At 36.2% G+C, this 19,570-nt stretch overlaps 1 protein-coding gene across 1 annotated transcript in view; it reads left to right on the plus strand.

The window, feature by feature from the left end:
• LOC150103289 (uncharacterized) overlaps positions 1-19,570 on the plus strand; it is a 431,466-nt gene that overhangs the window by 58,460 nt on the left and 353,436 nt on the right. The gene's annotated exons all lie outside the window — the stretch shown is intronic.

The raw sequence follows: 19,570 nt of genomic DNA on the forward strand, positions 1-19,570 counted from the left end.
GCCAGTCCTTATAAGGACTATAAGGATCACTGATTATTATTATCAGTATGTGATACATGATAATAATATGATTTTTCTTTTCAATTGTGAAATAGGAGCTGCTTTAGTTCTTTATATTTTCGTTCTCCCTTCTATTGTGAACAAGAAACAAGATATAAATGGAATGAAAGGAGTTTTCGTTGGTCGTGCTGTACAGTAAAAATTTACTGATATTTCTGCACTAAAAAAAGAAGTTAGAATTACTGAAACAGCGATGGCTGATAAAATGAATAAAAACTTTATTCGGCTGCTAAAACTTGAATTCTGTGAATAATTTTGTGAAAAAATAACAAAAAATAGTGAGCAATTTGGGATTTCATGTTATATACACAATTTTCGACATTTAGAACATGAAGTATTTTTAATCTAAAAATTAAAGGAGTATAGTTTGAAGATTAATGAATATTTAAAAATAAATGCAACTCTGTTTTTAAATATTCGTAAAAGCTTATTGTAAATACTGTCAACTAGTTCATACCACACATCTAACAGCATTCTTTAGGATTTTATATACAAGAAAGATGTAAAGGAAGATCAACTTGAGATAGAAAAATATCTGGTATAAATAGCAATCATTTTTTTTTTACATTTCGTTTTCTTTCTAACTTAAAAATGTGTGCATTTTATAGTAAATCAGGCGAAAACACTTGAATAGAATATTTAAAGTTATCGGAAACTAAGAACTTTTGAACTCATATTAAATCGATTTGTGTCCGTCTCTCTAAATATAAGAACTAAGTCTTCGTTGATTGTTTAAAATTTAAGACGAATGTAAATTAAATTAAATTAAAAAGATAATTGAATCCTGCTCCACAAAAGATAATAAAAATTTACCAATGGGCCGAATAATTGTAAACTGTTTTTATTTACCTATCCATGTTAATTTTTTTTTTATCACTGTTTACTGAAACTCGTAAAATATGATAAATTTTTATTCTTCGTGTATATTTAATACATTTTTGGCATTTATGAATACTGTTGCTCTCGTTATTAACTACGCCCTTGAGTTTTTAAGCTTATAAACTTCTATAGAAATGTAAATATTCGGTCGAAAATGTAATATGACCTCATCTGTCTGTTACATAAAGAAATATCTTAAAAAACGGTGAAGTAACTGCTTATCTTATATAAACATTACATTGCCAAAGCAGTTCTATTCATAAATATTTCTAAAACGTTTCTTCATGAAATAGAAGCCACTATCGTGACCTTTTTTTCGCGTTATTATACTATTCATCTGCATTTGGCACTGACGCAAGACCTATCTGGGGAAAGTGAGTTTAATTCACCTTCAGTGAATTAAATTTTTTCTGTTCCCATTCGAATATTTAAAGGAAAATTAAAAGGGGTAAAAAAAGGATGTTGCAAAGTAGAGATTATCTCGACTGGTTGCGTAATAGATTTAAATTTCGCTTTGCTTATCAGAATTTAAAATAATGGTGAAAGAATGAAATGCGATCGAAAATATTACTCTTTTTATAGCATTCCTAAGATGAATATACCAAAAGAATATTGAAAGAAAGAATTCGAATGAATTGTTTATGTTCTTCCAGTAAATATTAAGAGAAAGAATCAGGCAAGCTTCGTTTCAAATAAAACCGAAACAATTATTAAAATACAGAGTTTTCAATTTATCATTAGTAAGATATTATATTGGAAGATATAATAGATTCACCATATTTTATAAAAAGATATAGAAAGAAACTTAAAAATGTTTCGAAAATGTACCAGAAAGCTTATGAGAATCTTCGGAATAGAAATTATAATAATGAATTATATTCTCATAAGGTTTCTGATAAATTTCAAAAGATTTTAAGTATCTTTCTATATTTTCTATAAAATATAGATGTATCTATAATACTTCCATTTCATGAATCGATTTAAGTTTCTTTTCCTTTGTTGATATTAAGATTTCTATGCAAAATAATTTTTTTACCATTCATATTTATATAACCTTAGTATACTTTTGAAATCTAACCACAACGAAATGTTAATGTTAAAGAGAGGGAATCAATCGACCGTGAGATGCGGTCGATTGGTTCATTAATGCCCTTGGGGGTGATGGATAGCAACGCAAAGCTGTACCAATGAAGTTTAACTGAGGTTCGGCTGTTGCTCTTACCCACTTGGGCGATGAGTTTTTGAGTTCGCTCTCTTAAGGTTTTTGCCTTAAGGGAGCACTTTGAGTCTCCGGGGAAGGTGTTCTCCGGCACGGCCCGCTGAGGGGCTTTGTCGGTGAATTATTTTCCTCGGAATTTGAGCGGTTCTGCTCGGTAATCGAGTTTCACTGAGTAGAACCAACGCTGAGATTTGGACGGTCTTTCGCCCACGAATGAGTGGCCTAGAGATCGTCCATATTTTTGAGATTGAACCTTTACTTACATAGTCGATTGGTTCATTAATGCCCTTGGGGGTGATGGATAGCAACGCAAAGCTGTACCAATGAAGTTTAACTGAGGTTCGGCTGTTGCTGCTACCCCTTTGGGCGAGGAGTTTTTGAGTCCGCTCTCTTGGGGTTTTTACCTTAAGGGAGCACTTTGAGTCTCCGGGGAAGGTGTTCTCCGGCACGGCCCGCTGAGGGGCTTTGTCGGTGAATTATTTTCCTCGGAATTTGAGCGGTTCTGCTCGGTAATCGAGTTTCACTGAGTAGAACCAACGCTGAGATTTGGACGGTCTTTCGCCCACGAATGAGTGGCCTAGAGATCGTCCGATATTTTTGAGATTGAACCTTTACTTACATAGTCGATTGGTTCATTAATGCCCTTGGGGGTGATGGATAGCAACGCAAAGCTGTACCAATGAAGTTTGACTGAGGTTCGGCTGTTGCTCTTACCCCCTTGGGCGATGAGTTTTTGAGTTGGCTCTCTTAAGGTTTTTGCCTTAAGGGAGAACTTTGAGTCTCCGGGGAAGGTGTTCTCCGGCACGGCCCGCTGAGGGGCTTTGTCGGTGAATTATTTTCCTCGGAATTTGAGCGGTTCTGCTCAGTGGTCGGGGAGCCCGTCACGGAGTGGAACCAACGCTGAGATTAGGACGGTCTTTCGCCCACTATGGAGTGGCCTAGAGATCGTCCGTATTTTTGAGATTTCACCTTTACTTACATAGTCGGTCGATTGGTTCATTAATGCCCTTGGGGGTAACGGATGGCAACAATGCAATGCTGTACCAATGAAGTTTAACTGAGGTTCGGCTGTTGCTGTTACCCCCTTGGGCGATGAGTTTTTGAGTTCGCTCTCTTAGGTTTTGCCCTAAGGGAGCACTTTGAGTCTCCGGGGTAAGTGTTCTCCGGCACGGCCCGCTGAGGGGCTTTGTCGGTGAATTATTTTCATCGGAATTTGAGCGGTTCTGCTCAGTGGTCGGGGAGCCCGTCACTGAGTGGAACCAACGCTGAGATTAGGACGGTCTTTCGCCCACTATGGAGTGGCCTAGAGATCGTCCGTATTTTTGAGATTTCACCTTTACTTACATAGTCGGTGATTAATTTTATATGAGATGCCCATATAGGGTAACGGATGGCAATGCTGAACCAATGAAGTTTAACTGAGGTCGGCTGTTGCTGTTATCCTGGGTAAATGAGTTCGCTCTCTTAGGTTTTGCCCTAAGGGAGCAACAATTGAGTCACCGGGGAGTGTGTTCTCCGGCACGGCCCGCTGAGGGGTACTTGCCGGTGAATTATTTTCTTCGGAATGAGCGGTTCTGCTCGGTGGTCGAGTTTCACTGAGTAGAACCAACGCGGAGATTTGGACGGTCTTTCGCCCACGAATGAGTGGCCTAGAGATCGTCCGATATTTTTGAGATATCACCTTTACTTAAACATACGGTGATTAATTCATACAATCCAATATCCTTGGAGGGTAATGGATGGCAATGCTGTAGTCAATGAAGTTCTAACTGAGACTCGGCTATTGCTGTTACCTTTCAGCCATGATCAGAGCTTTAATTGCTCAATAACACCTTATCCCTACAGATAACGGGGGAGATGAAAAGCATTCTTGCTTCGCCCCTTTAAGCCAGTCCTTATATCCTTGGAGGGTAATTGATGGCAATGCTGTAGCCAATGAAGTTTTAACTGAGGCTCGGCTATTGCTGTTACCCTCCTGCCATGATCAGAGCTTTATATAGCTCAATAACACCTTATCCCTACACTGTCCTCTACGGAGAATATGAAAAGCATTCTTGCTTCGCTCCTTTAAGCCAGTCCTTTTAAGGACTTAAGGAAATGTTGAGCACGAGACAACTTGGTATGCAATACTGCTCTGTTTTAATCTTAATATTTACTGCTGTGCTACAAGAGAATTTTATTAGTAAATAAATATTTTGTCTAATCTTTGTAAATTTTTAGAAACACTTCAGAATACGATATATTAAAAATCCTATTCATTAAAAAAGTTCTTTTACATAATTCTTACTTTATTTATAATTAAATACTTTACAAGTGTCGCACTTTTGGTATATCCCATTCTTATTCTAATTTTCCACTGAAAAATATCATGTTTGTGTATTACTAAGATATAAATAAAAGGTTGATAATATTTAACAAGATATAAGAGACCGTCATCATTTTATAGCCATATAAAAGAGACGTGAGTGTTTTGAATTTTACCAAAAAGTTTATGAAAGTGTGCCTTCGCCAATGGGAGTTGCCTTCGCTTGCACTACTTAGAAACAACTGTTTCGAAGTGTTGGTTCTCATCAGAGACCTGGCAAAATGAAAACCAACAGTTGGAAACAGCTGTCAGTCCACTGAAATCTAATCAATGCACTAACTAAAGACGATTATACAGACTCCTGGGTAGAGTTTGTTGTCTTTCTTTTAAGTATTAAAATTTAACCTAGCCGAAAGTTAATTCTCATAATTTATGATTGGTATATGGTTATAAAAGAATGACCCATGTCTAACATTCTCATTAAATGGGTGTGTATGTTAGTCAACAATTTTGCATTCAGGGGTGACATATGACAGCTCTCTCGTCTGGTGGTAACATTGATGACTTTTCAATAAAGGATGGGTATAGTAAGCAGCTAGTCCCCATATCCATTACATGCTCTGTCCAACTGAGTAGAGGTCAGAAAAATTTGAGACCGTTTTAGAGTACTTTATAACAATTCTCATAGGAAGTTTTTTAAATAAATAAACTATCCAAAATATACCTTTTTTTATCTTTTTTTCATCTATTACATTCTTATAAATATTATTAAACTTCGAAAATTACATCAGTTATTTAAAAATATTTGAAGATAAAAATATATTCTTAGAAATTCTTAAAACACCTTTTAGTTTTTACTATGAAATTAATATATAAAAGTGATAGTTGAATGTTCATTGTTGAAGATAGGAAATCAATCGACCGTGAGATGCGGTGATTGATTCATTCAATCCAATACCCTTGGAGGGTAATGGATGGCAATACTGTAGCCAATGAAGTTCTAACTGAGGCTCCGCTATTGCGTTACCCTCCTGCCATGATCAGAGCTTTAATAGCTCAATAACACCTTATCCCTACACTGTCCTCTACAGATAACGGGGAAGATGAAAAGCATTCTTGCTTCGCCCCTTTAAGCCAGTCCTTATAAGGACTTCATTGTTGAATGATAGGTAGTAGATTGTACTGAATACCCTTGGAGGGTAATGGATGGCAATGCTGTAGCCAATGAAGTTCTAACTGAGGCTCGGCTATTGCTGTTACCCTCCTGCCATGATCAGAGCTTTAATAGCTCAATAACACCTTATCTCTACACTGTCCTCTTCAGATAACGGGGAAGATGAAAAGCATTCTTGCTTCGCCCTCTTTAAGCCAGTCCTTATAAGGACTTCATTGTTAAATGGTATTTTTCATTTTAATAATAAAAAATAGTTTCATCAAAATGGTACTATTTTATACATGTGGACTAAATTTAATTATTAAATGATATTTCGAAGAATAATCTCGTTTCCATTTAAAGTTAAACTACTTGTGACTTCAAGGCCAGTGTGTTAATTCTCGTCCCACTCCGAATATTATTGACTCAACTTGGTAGCGGCTTGCCTTGTAGGAAATAATTATAAAGTGTTGATTGTTATTCGCGTATTATCTGTTTAAGGGCAATTTCTATAAGGGAAATGCTGACTACCGAATCATTAAATGTGTTAAAAGGTGTCGTGATAACATCATTCGTTATCACGACAACAAACTCAAGGACTTTTTGGTTTATATGCTGTCAGTATACTTGTATATTTGTAGAATATACTTTTGTGTTATTTCGCATATTTCTACTAAAAATTGTATTCTAATTGAAATGACGTAATAAATTATTCTAAAAATACATCTCATATGTAGAAGGGGGAAAAAATTAAATTAAAAAATAAACCATTGAATTTGCTGAAAAGGCAAGTCAAGTTAATTTCAAATAGGCATGAAGTAGAGTTTTTCAGTTTTTGTGATCTTCTTTTATCTTTCAAGAAAAAAGAAAGTCTTTCACAGTTTAAAAAGAGTAAGTTTTTACATTTTTTCCAATCTCAAAAATGTCAATGAAAAACAAATAACCTTGGTTGCCGAAATCCACACAGTATGCAAATTACTCAGTCATTTTGGCTGCAATAAAACTTAAAATACGAACAATCAAAATGTAATTTGCGTTTAAAATGTGTACTAATTTTCATTTCAAAAACAAAACCTGTTTGTTACAAATGTTTTACTGCCCTAATGAAGATTATATATGGGAGCAAAAGTGGGTACCTGTCTCCTGGAATTGCTGTTTCAAATGCTGGCTTTTGTTCAAGACAGCGTTACATATGACATTAAAAAAATCGTTAAATTACTTAATACGTACATAAATGCCAACCATAAACTTGTCCTTCAGTTTAGCAACTAGCATCTAGTTTAGCATCCGGAAGTTTAGGCTAAAATGTGTTGAAACAAATGCGTAATTTGAAGAAATTGTCGATAAGTTTGCCAATTTTTTTTTCCCGGATTTATAAAAAAAGTAATTTGTGAACAACCAAACGATATTTTGCTGATCATTTTATCGTCTGCTACTAAACTCCGATTGACTTGCTATTATTTATGATTAATTGCTATTTTTAACGACATTGAGAACCGGAAACTGTATGGTTCCAAAGGTTGAGTAAAAATTGCGTATTTTATTGCCAAGTTTTTAACTTCAGTATATTTTAATAGATACCGCTATCGCATCCTGAAGGATAACGTTTGTACTCGACTTCGCTGGCCAGAGATACTGTATTGTGTTTTATCGTATTGAAGGCTAACGTCGATCGGTTTGAACCGGTTCTTTCTAATCAGTCTTTTAATACTAACCCGTTAAGCGTTGTCTCGATTGATTATGGGTGGGAGAAAAATAAAATCTTTTTTTGATAAGCAATAACTAGTTGAAACAGCCTTTTTAAAATAATTTGGTGTGCGTTAAAATACACAAAACAGAGATTTAAATAAATAAAAAACCGTTGATGACACAAAACTAACATTAGAATAAGCCTAACGTGACTTATCGGTTTTTAGTTTTAAAGGTTGTGTATATATAAACTGTCTTTGCGATTATAGTTTAGTATAGACGTACCACTGGAAGCCAATCATGTGTTTCTTCACCGGATGGATGGATATACGAACGAAACTGTCTGCTTGGCCATTTGCCAGCTTAATTTATAAGCATTCGAGGAAGAGAACAGAGAGGTTTACACTACCCTAATTAATGTAATAGCGGCGCATGCGTTCTCGTTACAAATACATAGTGAGACCACGTATATCGCAACTTAAGGTTATTTATTTCATATCACGATAACGCAGCCTTTAATTATATTTTAAAAGTGTTTATACAAATAATAATAATAATAAACTAGTGTGTAATAAAGGCAAAAAGATTTGTGCTGAGTTTGTAAAAAAATACCCTATCTAGTGTGCATCTCTATATATCTGAATATTGAAAATATCGTATATAATTATACGCATATAAAATTAACTGGAAAAATATTGAATCGATACCCTGAGTTTAAAACAAATACTGGTTTTATGTTCTTCCAGGCCGGTTATCAAAGGTGGGCTAGGATTACATAATTAACGTGTCCGGTGTGATGGATTCACACCGGATACGTTTGTCCATTTCAAACTGAAATTCTGAACTCTGACTGTGGAAACTGGTCGGAGATTGACATTTTTTCAGCTGATGATGAATATTCAATAGTAGGGGTAGAGAACTTCTACTGGATGAAAAACTAAAAAGAAAAAAATCAGAGAAATGCAAATTATTATATTTTATTAAGAAAAAATATGGCTTATTTTATCTTTAAAAATGTTAGATTGTGTATAATAAAAATATATTTAAATAGGGCTAAAGAAAATAAGGTAATTTGATAGATAACCTCATAGATAATTTGACATGTTAAAAATAAAATAATCAAAAAATCTTCGTCACAAATATTAGTACTGTACGTAGCTACACTAATAAATATGGTAATACGATATTATTCCATCAACTTGGACATGTTGTCAAGAGTCATACTCACTGCCTATATGAGAAGTATGAAAGGATTGACATAACTATTATGAAATCAAACTGTAGTTAGATTGTCCTCTCACCGACCCTCTTCCTGCTTTATATCAATGATCTACTGCAATTGACCTCCAACCCAATACACAGTTTTGCAGACGACAGCACACTACATTCCTTGCTTGCATTTGTGCCTTACCCTACACAACTCACCTCAACCTACAGAACATCAACCACTACCACCCTCAACTTTGATCTCCAAGCCATCCTACAATGGGGTTCGGATAACCTCATAAATTTCAACCCCAATAAAACCCAGTTCTGTACTGTTTCCCATAAAAAAGAACAATTTTTTCCCCCAGTATCCTTTTTGATGATACCCAAATTTCCAGAGATTTTGAGATCTCACTCCTTGGAATCACCCTCCCATCAAACCTCTCCTGGCATAAAGATATCTCAAACATTGCATCCTCAGCCTCAAAAAAAAACTAGGATTTCTCTTTCGTTCAAGACGTTACTTCACCTCCGAACAGCTAACATTAGACTATTACACTTTTTTTATATAATCTTTGTCAAGTAGCTTTATTTTATCCTCCTACATGTTTCGCCAATTTTTCTATTGGCATCCTCAGGGAATACAAACTAGTAAGCTACAATGAAGGTTACAGACTAGGTTATAAACTGATGGTTCTAATTCATACAAAAAATTGGTATTGTGCTTGACAATGTGCGTGTCTCGTTAACGTGATTTATTCGTTATGGTTCATGACGTAATTGTTATGAAAGTTCATTTCTTTGATGTTTAATGATCTGATAAAAGTTTTCCAAATTTCTGGTAAAATTAGACCTTGATTCTTGTTTAGGTTTTCAGTTTTACGGGCGACTGTAGCTGCTTCTTTAAAGGTTCTTGAATGGTAGTTATCTTCTATGTATGGCATAAGGCTCTTATCCCACTCAATGTGATGGTTAGTAGAGGCATAGTGGCATGAAAGGCCTGAAATGTCTTGTCTGTTATTTCTGACATAACCTATGTGTTCTTTCTTTCTCGTTTCAAAGCTTCTAGAGGTCTGACTACCACATGAGCAAGGTATATTACATTCTACAAGGTATATCACCCATTCTACAAGTACTCCAGAGTACTTGAAGAATGGGTGAGGATCTTTTGGTGATCTTAAAAAATTCCGAATAGTGTTGATTGGTTTGAATGCCACTCTGATCTTATTGGTTTTAAAAGGTTAGCTAATTTTTTGGAAAGGTTGCTGACAAAAGGAATCGTAATTGTACTGATGTATTGGACGTCATCACGTTGTCGATGTGGTATATCAGTAAACAGAATCTTGTTGTAGAGTCTTTTTGGGTAACCATTTAAAGAAAGTTCTTTGGATATTGTAGTTAATTCCGTTAGTAGGTCATCCTAGTCTGTCGTATACTGTATAGCTCTTTTCTCGAGACTATGGATAATGCTAAGTTTCTGAGATATGTGATGAGCTGAGTTGAAATGGAGGTAACGTCCAGTATTTGTAGGTTTTCTGTATACAGATAGGTTGATACTATTATTGGTTTGTTTCTTTAAAATGTCAAGGAATGGCAGTTTTATACTAGCAAGCCTGGACATTACATCTCTGTTTACTAACATTCCAGTGGTTGAAGTCATCAACATCTTAGACAACTTGTTCCCAAGAAACATCACTACTTTGTTCAATCACTATTTAACTTCTAACTATTTTATTTGGCAAAAAACGATCTACAAACAACTCACTGGATTAGCTATGGATAGCCCCCTCTCACCTCCTTGTGCTGACTTATTCATGGAAGATCTAGAGAAAAAAATCTTAACCCAGATCATTCCAAAACCGAAAATTTGGTACAGATATGTAGATGACATCTTTATCATTTGGGATCATACGAAAGAAGAACTAATGAATTACCTCAACCAAATCAATAGTTTCCACAATACCATCAAATTCACATTAGAAATGGAAAAAGATAAAAAACTGCCATTCCTTGACATTTTAATAAAGAAACAAACCAATAATAGTATCAACCTATCTGTATACAGAAAACCTACAAATACTGGACATTACCTCCATTTCAACTCAGCTCAGAAACTTAGCATTATCCATAATCGCAAGAAAAGAGCTATACAGTATACGACAGACAAGAATGACCTACTAACGGAATTAACCACAATATCCAGAGAACATTCTTTAAATGGTTACCCAAAAAGACTCTACAACAAGATTCTGTTTACTGATATACCACATCGACAACGTGATGACGTCCAATACATCAGTACAATTACGATTCCTTTTGTCAGCAACCTTTCCAAAAAATTAGCTAACCTTTTAAAACCACATAAGATCAGAGTGGCATTCAAACCAATCAACACTATTCGAAAATTTTTAAGATCACCGAAAGATCCTCACCCATTCTACAAGTACTCTGGAGTATATAATATACCTTGCTCATGTGGTATTAGTTACATAGGTCAGACCTCTAGAAGCTTTGAAACGAGAAAGAAAGAACACATAGGATATGTCAGAAATAACAGACAAGACATTTCAGGCCTTTCATGCCACTTTGCCTCTACTAACCATCACATTGAGTGGGATAAGAGCCTTATGCCATACATAGAAGATAACTACCATTCAAGAACCTTTAAAGAAGCAGCTACAGTCGCCCGTAAAACTGAAAACCTAAACAAGAATCAAGGTCTAATTTTACCAGAAATTTGGAAAACTTTTATCAGATCATTAAACATCAAAGAAATGAACTTTCATAACAATTACGTCATGAACCATAACGAATAAATCACGTTAACGAGACACGCACATTGTCACGCACAATACCAATTTTTTGTATGAATTAGAACCATCAGTTATAACCTAGTCTGTAACCTTCATTTTAGCTTACTAGTTTGTATTCCCTGAGGATGCCAATAGAAAAATTGGCGAAACATGTAGGAGGATAAAATAAAGCTACTTGACAAAGATTATATAAAAAAAGTGTAATAGTCTTATGAATAATTGTCAAGAAAAAATTCAACATAGCTACTAACATTTATACAAGTCCCAAATCCGCCCAACTATTGAATACTGCTCCCACATATGGGGTGAGGCCCCAAAAAGCTCTCTCAAAATGCTCGACTCAATACAGAGGAGGGCAATTAGACTTTTCAATGATCCATCCCTTACCAATTCTCTCCCCCCACTTTCACACAAACGTTTGGTCTCTGCAGTATGTTTATTCTACAAATATTTCCATGGAAAATGCTCATCCGAAATAACATCAATAAGTACCCACTCAGTACTAAGCTTATTGGAATACGTTCAGCTGCTGCACAACATCCCTTCACCGTACACCAGAACAAGTTTCTTTTCCTCTTCCTTCATCCCTGCAACTGCTGAACTGTGGAACAGTCTCCCATTTGTGTGTTTCCCAAGGAATACAATTTAAAGTCATTCAAAACAAATATAAATAAATTCCTCCTTTCCCAACCCACCACCCATACACAGTACCAATGTACTATAGGTTGACCAATCAACTTCCTGTGTATGGGCATAAAAAAAAAAGATTATTTTAGAACGGTTTATAAAAAATTATGTACTCGTGCTTGGCTCAATAATACATCCTGCTGTATCACTGGTTGTTATAAATATCTTTAGATCGTTGATGATTTTCGTAAATCAGTGTTAAACCACCACTACCCTGCTTTTGTAAAAGTTCCATGTTTGATGAGTCCCTTCCCGGATCATCTAAATTTTATTTCAGCGGAAGTATTAACGTGAAACAAGAATCACATAATCCAAATTAGACAATCTATAGATTCCCAACTTGTCTTGCGGATCCACTTTAAAAACAGTTAAATAGCTAAGACAGTTCATTTTATCAAAATGTTTATCCCAACAAGAAAAATCGGCGTATTTTACACAAATTTTGATTCATTGAATCATCCTGCGTAACAAAAAATTAGACGAATCCAATTGTTCATTCCACTCGTTTTTAAATATCAGTAGTGTATTACGAACGTTACTAAACTTATTGCCGTGTGTTGGAAACATGTACCAAGCTGTGGTATAATCGTAGGAAATGGTTAATGTTGATAAAATCTATAGGAAGGCCAAAAACTTCTTTAGATGATATCCCCGAATGGATGGTTGCACAGAAAACTATTCTTTTCTTGGATACACCATAGTTCCGGCCTTACATCATTAGATTTTTTATGGAGTTAGGATAAAGAATCAAGTACATAGATAAAAATGGCCTCACTACAATAGTTAAATGACGAAATTGGGAATGCTGTAACTACAGTTACACTGAAAGTGTCAAAAGTAACAAAGCTGAGTTATAAGTTGAATGTATGCAGAGATAAACATGAAACTTGTTCATCCCCAAATGAAAAACCTTTCTCTTCTCTTCTCTCCAAATTGTCCAAATCCAAATTGCTGGATATGAAGTTGCCAAGCAACTTCATATCCAGCAATTTGGATATGAAGTTGCCAAGAATTCGACTGGAACAATAGTTGTTCCAGTCGAAAATAGTTTTATTAATCAAGTTATTTATTTATTTATTTTTTTTTAATTTTTTTTGGTTATGATCTTACCAATATCTTGCTCTGCAGACCTTAGTTGGCTGAGTGGACAGCTTCTACTTTCCGGCCAACAGCTTGAGTCGAATTCGAATCATTGTGGACATGAATGTCGTTAAAGGTAGTAGATGAAGTACATTGCATGGAATGAGACCACGAAAGAGATCAAGCATGCATTAAAAAAAAAAAAAAAAGAAAAAAAAAGTACTATGATTTTGAGTAATGATTTCGTATTATATGAACTTTAGTTGTTGTTGTTGTTGTTGCGTTGTTGTTGTGTTATTGTTTACATTTTTATGTTGAATCTGATGCAATAAATGGCTTATCTACTTGAAAACTTTCAACAAACATTTCGTCTGGTATTCCATGCCATATTTTATTAAAGTCACCAATTTATTTCTTGGCGATCTCAGATGGAAACATCATTTTTAAATAATGCACTTCTTTTACAACATTGTGTTTGTACATATCTAATTTATAAAAGACGGATTTATATGCAACTTAACTAGATGCGTTAATCAACAGATTACTGAATATTTTTCCAGGAAAAGCACTTCATCAATATACCAGCATGTGCTTCTAGTTACTCACTGAATGCCTCAGAAGATCGGTAAGCAGATATTTGTTTTAAGTACTACAATTCGCAATGGCGAATATAATCCAAAAAGGGGAAATAAAATAAAGAATCTGGGACACAAATATGCTGGGATATGAGTCTTGTTTTGGTAACTGTCCTGAAAATTAGGACGAATGGTCACCTTATATTTCATGGAATAGAATTTTAAAATGATTGCAACAAGCTGCGATGATTAACGAGTAGTAGAGTAAGTAGGGTTTATCTTACTTTCTTTGAACACTCCTATTTATACAGGATGGCCCATAAGTTATGGAACATTCCTTAGAAATTCCCGTCTTTGTAAAGCTGAAAATGGATGGCATTTACGTGAGTGGTTTTTTTTTTTCATAACTAATCTGGTGATGTTAAAAAACTTATGCAGTTGCTCCACAAAGAGGGGGGGGGGGGGCTTTCTACATCATGTTCTATAACTTATGGGTCACCCTGTATTTACTATGTCTGATCTCTGAAGTGGAATGCAGGACTATCTATCTAAATCATTATCCCACCAAGTATTTATGTGTTGAATTTACTATTTGTTTGGTAACTACCATAAAAAATGTCAGCATACAATAGATTTCGAAAGTTTGTCAAGGATGGTTTTGTTATGTGGAAAGCATTGAACTTAACACAGAGAGAAACGCGTGAGAATCTTACGAACACCTTTTAGGTTTTTAGTGACGATGAAGAAATCTTAAGAAATTCCACATTTGGCTACATGCAAAACTTAACCTAGTTGATGAAAGTGGTGTGTTTATCTAATTATCCAACTCTTTCATGCATGTCGCCCCCCCCCCCCTTTTTATTTCTTCTCGCTGTTCTTGCATATGTGCTAAGTCAAAGACGACGTTATCAAGCAAATAGATATTTGCTGTTATTCACCGTTGCAAATGATACTTGACAGGTCACTTTTATACGTGTTGAGAGTTAGGACACCTTGGCGCCTACCTGCTAGGTCAGTCAGACGGTGACCTCGCGCTTCTGTTAAGAGAGAAACATTGAGTGGGTGGGTGAGTAAATATGCAACGATCGTTAACGACAACTCTAATCTAGGACAACATAATTTTTAGGAGAGGGAGTTTAGCAGTCGTATAGGAATACATTTACGGAGAAAACTGTGCATCAAATCTCCACAGTCGTGAAAAATTTGTGTTAATAGAATTCTGCCAATTACGGAGATAGTTTAAAGGTAGTTGATCTTTTATGGTTATTGTTGTTATACAAAGAACATCTGTTGTTATTTTGTAAGGTTTGCTAAATGATTTTGGCTGTTTAGCGAAGTTAAGAGGACAACGCCATTATCTTCCCTTGAAAAGACCTAGGTTCGAATTCCATCTAGGATAAGATGAATCTTTTATAAGAGGTTTTCGACTGGAGGCAAGTTAGCCAGCAAAGGTGGAAAGAAATTTTGCCCGTACAAACTCGTTTTTTACTCGTACAAAATTCATCATTACCTGTAAGACCCCCCCCCTCCACACTCTACTTATTGGAGGTCTGAAGTAGCATAAAAAAACTCATTATCTCTTAGACCATCCTTGTACTAAATGAACGATAGGTTTTCAACCTTTCGTAGGTGGGTGCGACTATCATCAGCACATTCGTAACCTTATATTCATCCTCACAGTGTCTTAAACTCCAAACCTACACCAGATCGCCAGCTTGGCCTTGGGGACTTGAAGTAGCATCAAACTGTCTCCAGTTCCGTATTGATTCAATGCCATTGGTATGATAATAAAACGGTTATTTTTAAGGTCATTTCAAAAGACCTTCACCAGTATACTCCTGTTGCTAAACGATATTTATTTAACAAAATGCACTTACAAGCCTTCCTTATAACATCCGTTTGGTCTTATCATTGCTGTCCAATGGTTGGTTAAGGCTTGCATTTTTGTCAAAATCTTTTTTTTTTTTTTTATTCACTTACTTGATAAGTCAGGTAACGTCAACAGAAATCACGTTAATAGCGTTCCGTTGAGACCGCCATTTTGCTTACTTCAAATCTAAAGAAGCTTGATTAGTCTAAGGGAAGAGTTCTCTGATTATATCGAACACAACACACAATTTGACTCGAATGAAAATAGCAATTCTTTGCTAATTTCGATGCGCCGAACACGAAAATGACAAAATCTGTCGATTGGCTCTTGTTTAGGAAAGACTCAATCCGCATTGCGTACATAGGTATCATTTGGCAACGCTGTGTTTCACTCTCCTGATTGCAACTTATTGCATCAGCCAATCATACACATCACGCAGAAGCTATTGCATCATTAGCTGATGCAAAGTAGGTCAGTCATGGCATCGCTGTCGTAACCAGCTTTATTTCGGTAAGATCAGGAATAGGACAAGGCCTGGGCCTAACACATATGCTGCGTAAGCGTGCTGGAAATCTTCCGAAGTGGCTGAAAGAGTGTCAATGCAGTTTGCTGTTCTAATGGTTTGGTGGGACTCAAGCAATCATGCAAATGACTGCTATTTCTGCATTGTACCACCTGTTTCGGGAGACATTACGAGATAAAAGAAGGGGACAATAGCGTACCCGAATATACCATCTGTCTCCGACCAGTTCCACACTGTGAAAGCCTTCCGTTCCCAAACCGCCGAAAGACTTTTCCGATGTCGGATTCTCCTGAGCCTTTAGAGTCTAATGATCCATATGTCGGCCACGGTGCATCATCTGCGCCACACATTTCTCACAAAAGAAGATCTGAACGATCTTGTTCGTGATCTGGCTGTTCAAGGCCAAAACGGAGTTACTGGGATCAAGACTACAATGGCATCTTCTCAAGGAAAATGTCCGAATGACTTCGTTTCGTACTCGTCATGAGCTGTTTGCGCCTTACTTCCAAAAGAAGATGAACTTGCGTTCTGCTTCGATGTAGATGACCTGATGAATGCCCTTCGAATCAAACATGACTCCCACAAATGGCGACTATTCATTGACTCGTCGAAATTGAGTCTCAAGAAGGTGTTGCTGCATAATAGAAACCAGTTTCCATCCAGTCGGACACGCTGACTACATGAAAGAAACCTACGACAACTTAAAACAGCTGTTGGACTGTCTTCAATACAGCAAGTACGGCTGACATCTCTTGGTGACTTGAAGGTTGTGTCTGTGTTGACGGGTCTGCAGCTGGGACATGCGAAGTCCTGCTGTTTTTTTTTTTTTTTTGTGTGTGTGTGTGTGAATGGGACAGCCAAGCATGGACTTTGCACTATATGAAGAGAGAAAGAGAGAGAGAGAGACTGGCCCGCGAGGATACTCTGAAAGGTTGGTGGAAGAATGTACAACATCCAGCACTGGCAGAAAAGCACAAAATTCTGCTACTGTCCCTACACATCAAACTAGGTCTGTAAAAAAAAAAAAAAAAAAAAAAAAAAAATTCGTAAAAGCCATGGACCGAACTGGATCAGCTTTCAAGTAGTACCTGGCTGACAAATTCCCTCCACTCAGCGAATATTAAAGAGGGGGTTTCTACGGGTCCAAGAATCCGAGAGCTGTTCACTGACGAGATGTTCGACAACCTGCTACAGGGTGATGAGAAAAAAGCTTGGGATGCGTTTCGTCTGATGTCAACTAACTTCCTCGGAAATGTCAGGGCAGAAAACTACAAGGAACTGGTTGAGGAATTGTTGTCTCTGTATCACAAACTTGGCTGCAAGATGTCCTTAAAAATACACTTGCTCCATTCTCACTTGGATTTCTTCCCCGACAACTGCGGCATGGTTATGATGAGCACAGTGCACGTTTCCATCAGAAAACTGCAGCGATGGAGAAACGATACGAAGGAAAGTGGTTCACTTCCATGTTTTCTGACCACTGTTGGACGCTTGCTAGAGATGATCCTGAGCAGCTATACAAGCGACAGGCAAAGGGACGTTGGAAGTAGAAGCGGACATTTATAGATATATGTGATAAGTAAGTATTAAGAAACTATTGCAGATCTCTCATAAACCGTAGCCAATTTTGCATTTTCATCGTCATATTCGTCTACAGCACCTCGAAATCTATAAGAAACGACTAAATTAATCTGGGGTGGGGGGGGGTGATTTTGTTGTCCAGTGTTATTTATCTTCTACTTTGCTAACATGAATAACATATTAGTAATCTGTCGTATCAGGCTGGAAGAATTCACATAAAAAAAGGAAGCAAACAAATTCGGTTATTCATTGCTTAAAATACGTACAAGTCACTTGTACAGCGCGGGATTTGCTTATTTTTTGCGGGATAAAGCTAATCTAGATAAACTTCGTCGTATCCGGCAACAATGTTTTTATTATCAGTATTTAGTACAAAGGTCGTCAGTAGTAGGGTAGTACTTTGAAGATAACAACGGTGGTTGTTATCGGTAATAAGTAAGAAACAAGATTTCATTATAACATGTCCACGTCCACAAGGTCAACGACAGTTTGAGGTTTATTCACAAGCAAAGCCATTCGTTCGTCCTGTACTCCATGGACTCCATGGATATAAACTGAGACCTTTGTTCCTCGTAGCACACTCACGAGGATGTTTGTCATTCGAATGGAAAAACCCGGATTCAAATCCTGTATGGGACTCGAGAAATGTGTATCAGAATTTTGACTTTTATTTATTTATTTTATTTTTTATTTTTTTTGTGCATCAGAATTTTGATTTTCCGACCTTCGGTAATCAAAATTCTAATGCACAAAAAAAAAAAAAAAAAAAAAAAAACCGCCTGTTTTCTGAATTCTAACTTCATCTTAAACGGATATAATTTAGACACGACCAAGAATGTGAAGACGTGATAAGTTTAAGTAAAGGATATCACTGACTACAAGACGCTTATTGCCATTTTATCACTGATTTTCATCAATAAGATTTCTAAACATTTTTGGAGGTCAACCAGAACGAAATGCTTAGTGGTAGCGCTACCCCAAAGCGGTTTTTATTTGATCACTAGACAACTATGGAATTACGACAGTCCTGGGATGGATGACAAGCTGTTTGTTTAGATTTGTGGATGTGTTCTATTTAGCTGAGATGATACGTCATGAGTGTGGCCTGAATTCATTACTTCTTGTTTGATCAGCTAAGTTAACCAAATGTGGACATCTGATGTTATCAGATCTACACCCTAGAGAGAACTTAGTATTATAACAGTATTTGGGTTGGTTGAACTAGACAGAAATATTCTCTAATCACACCTCAATACACAGAAAATGTAGAGATGAAAAGTAGTAAACTAAATATTCTGAATTCCTGTTATAAAATATATAGCAGAATTTTAAATAACAAACTAATAAAATATTCTGAAGGCTTTATTTTAGAAGTACATAATGGATTTAGAAAAGGGCGATCCTGTATAGACCCGGCCTTTTACCTGAAATTAATAATAGAGAAAAGAAGTGAATACAATTTAGAAACACATATTCATTTACTGACTAGAGACTCCATTAGTTCAATCAGTATAGACGAAGCCGTTTGGTCGGAAAGACCTGGATTCAATTCCGTCCGTGACATGAGGAACCTTTATCTGGTCTCTTTCGATGAGAAGCGCAAACGAATATCGGCGTTAGATCGCAGTGCATTTGTTTCGTAATCTAAAGCATTAATCGAACAATTCCAATTATTAACTATTCAATCAATGTCAAAACATAAGCTGTAACCTTTAACATGTTGTATTGCATTTATATAATGTTGTAAGCATTGCTATTATTTATAAACACAAACAAAATTTAATTTTTTCCTTGGGGGTGCTACAGTGTCGCAGTGCTTATGTACGGGTCGCCACAGGAACAACCTTAACTCTCATGGATGTCCCCCCCGTGTTCTCTTCCCACCTTCCATATAACGAAAAATTTCATCGTTTGAAATGCTATAACACCC

Source organism: Typopeltis vanoorti, chromosome 9, assembly GCF_054136105.1.
Source record: "Typopeltis vanoorti isolate ZY-2024b chromosome 9, IOZ_Tvanoo_1.0, whole genome shotgun sequence".
NCBI lineage: Eukaryota > Metazoa > Arthropoda > Arachnida > Uropygi > Thelyphonidae > Typopeltis > Typopeltis vanoorti.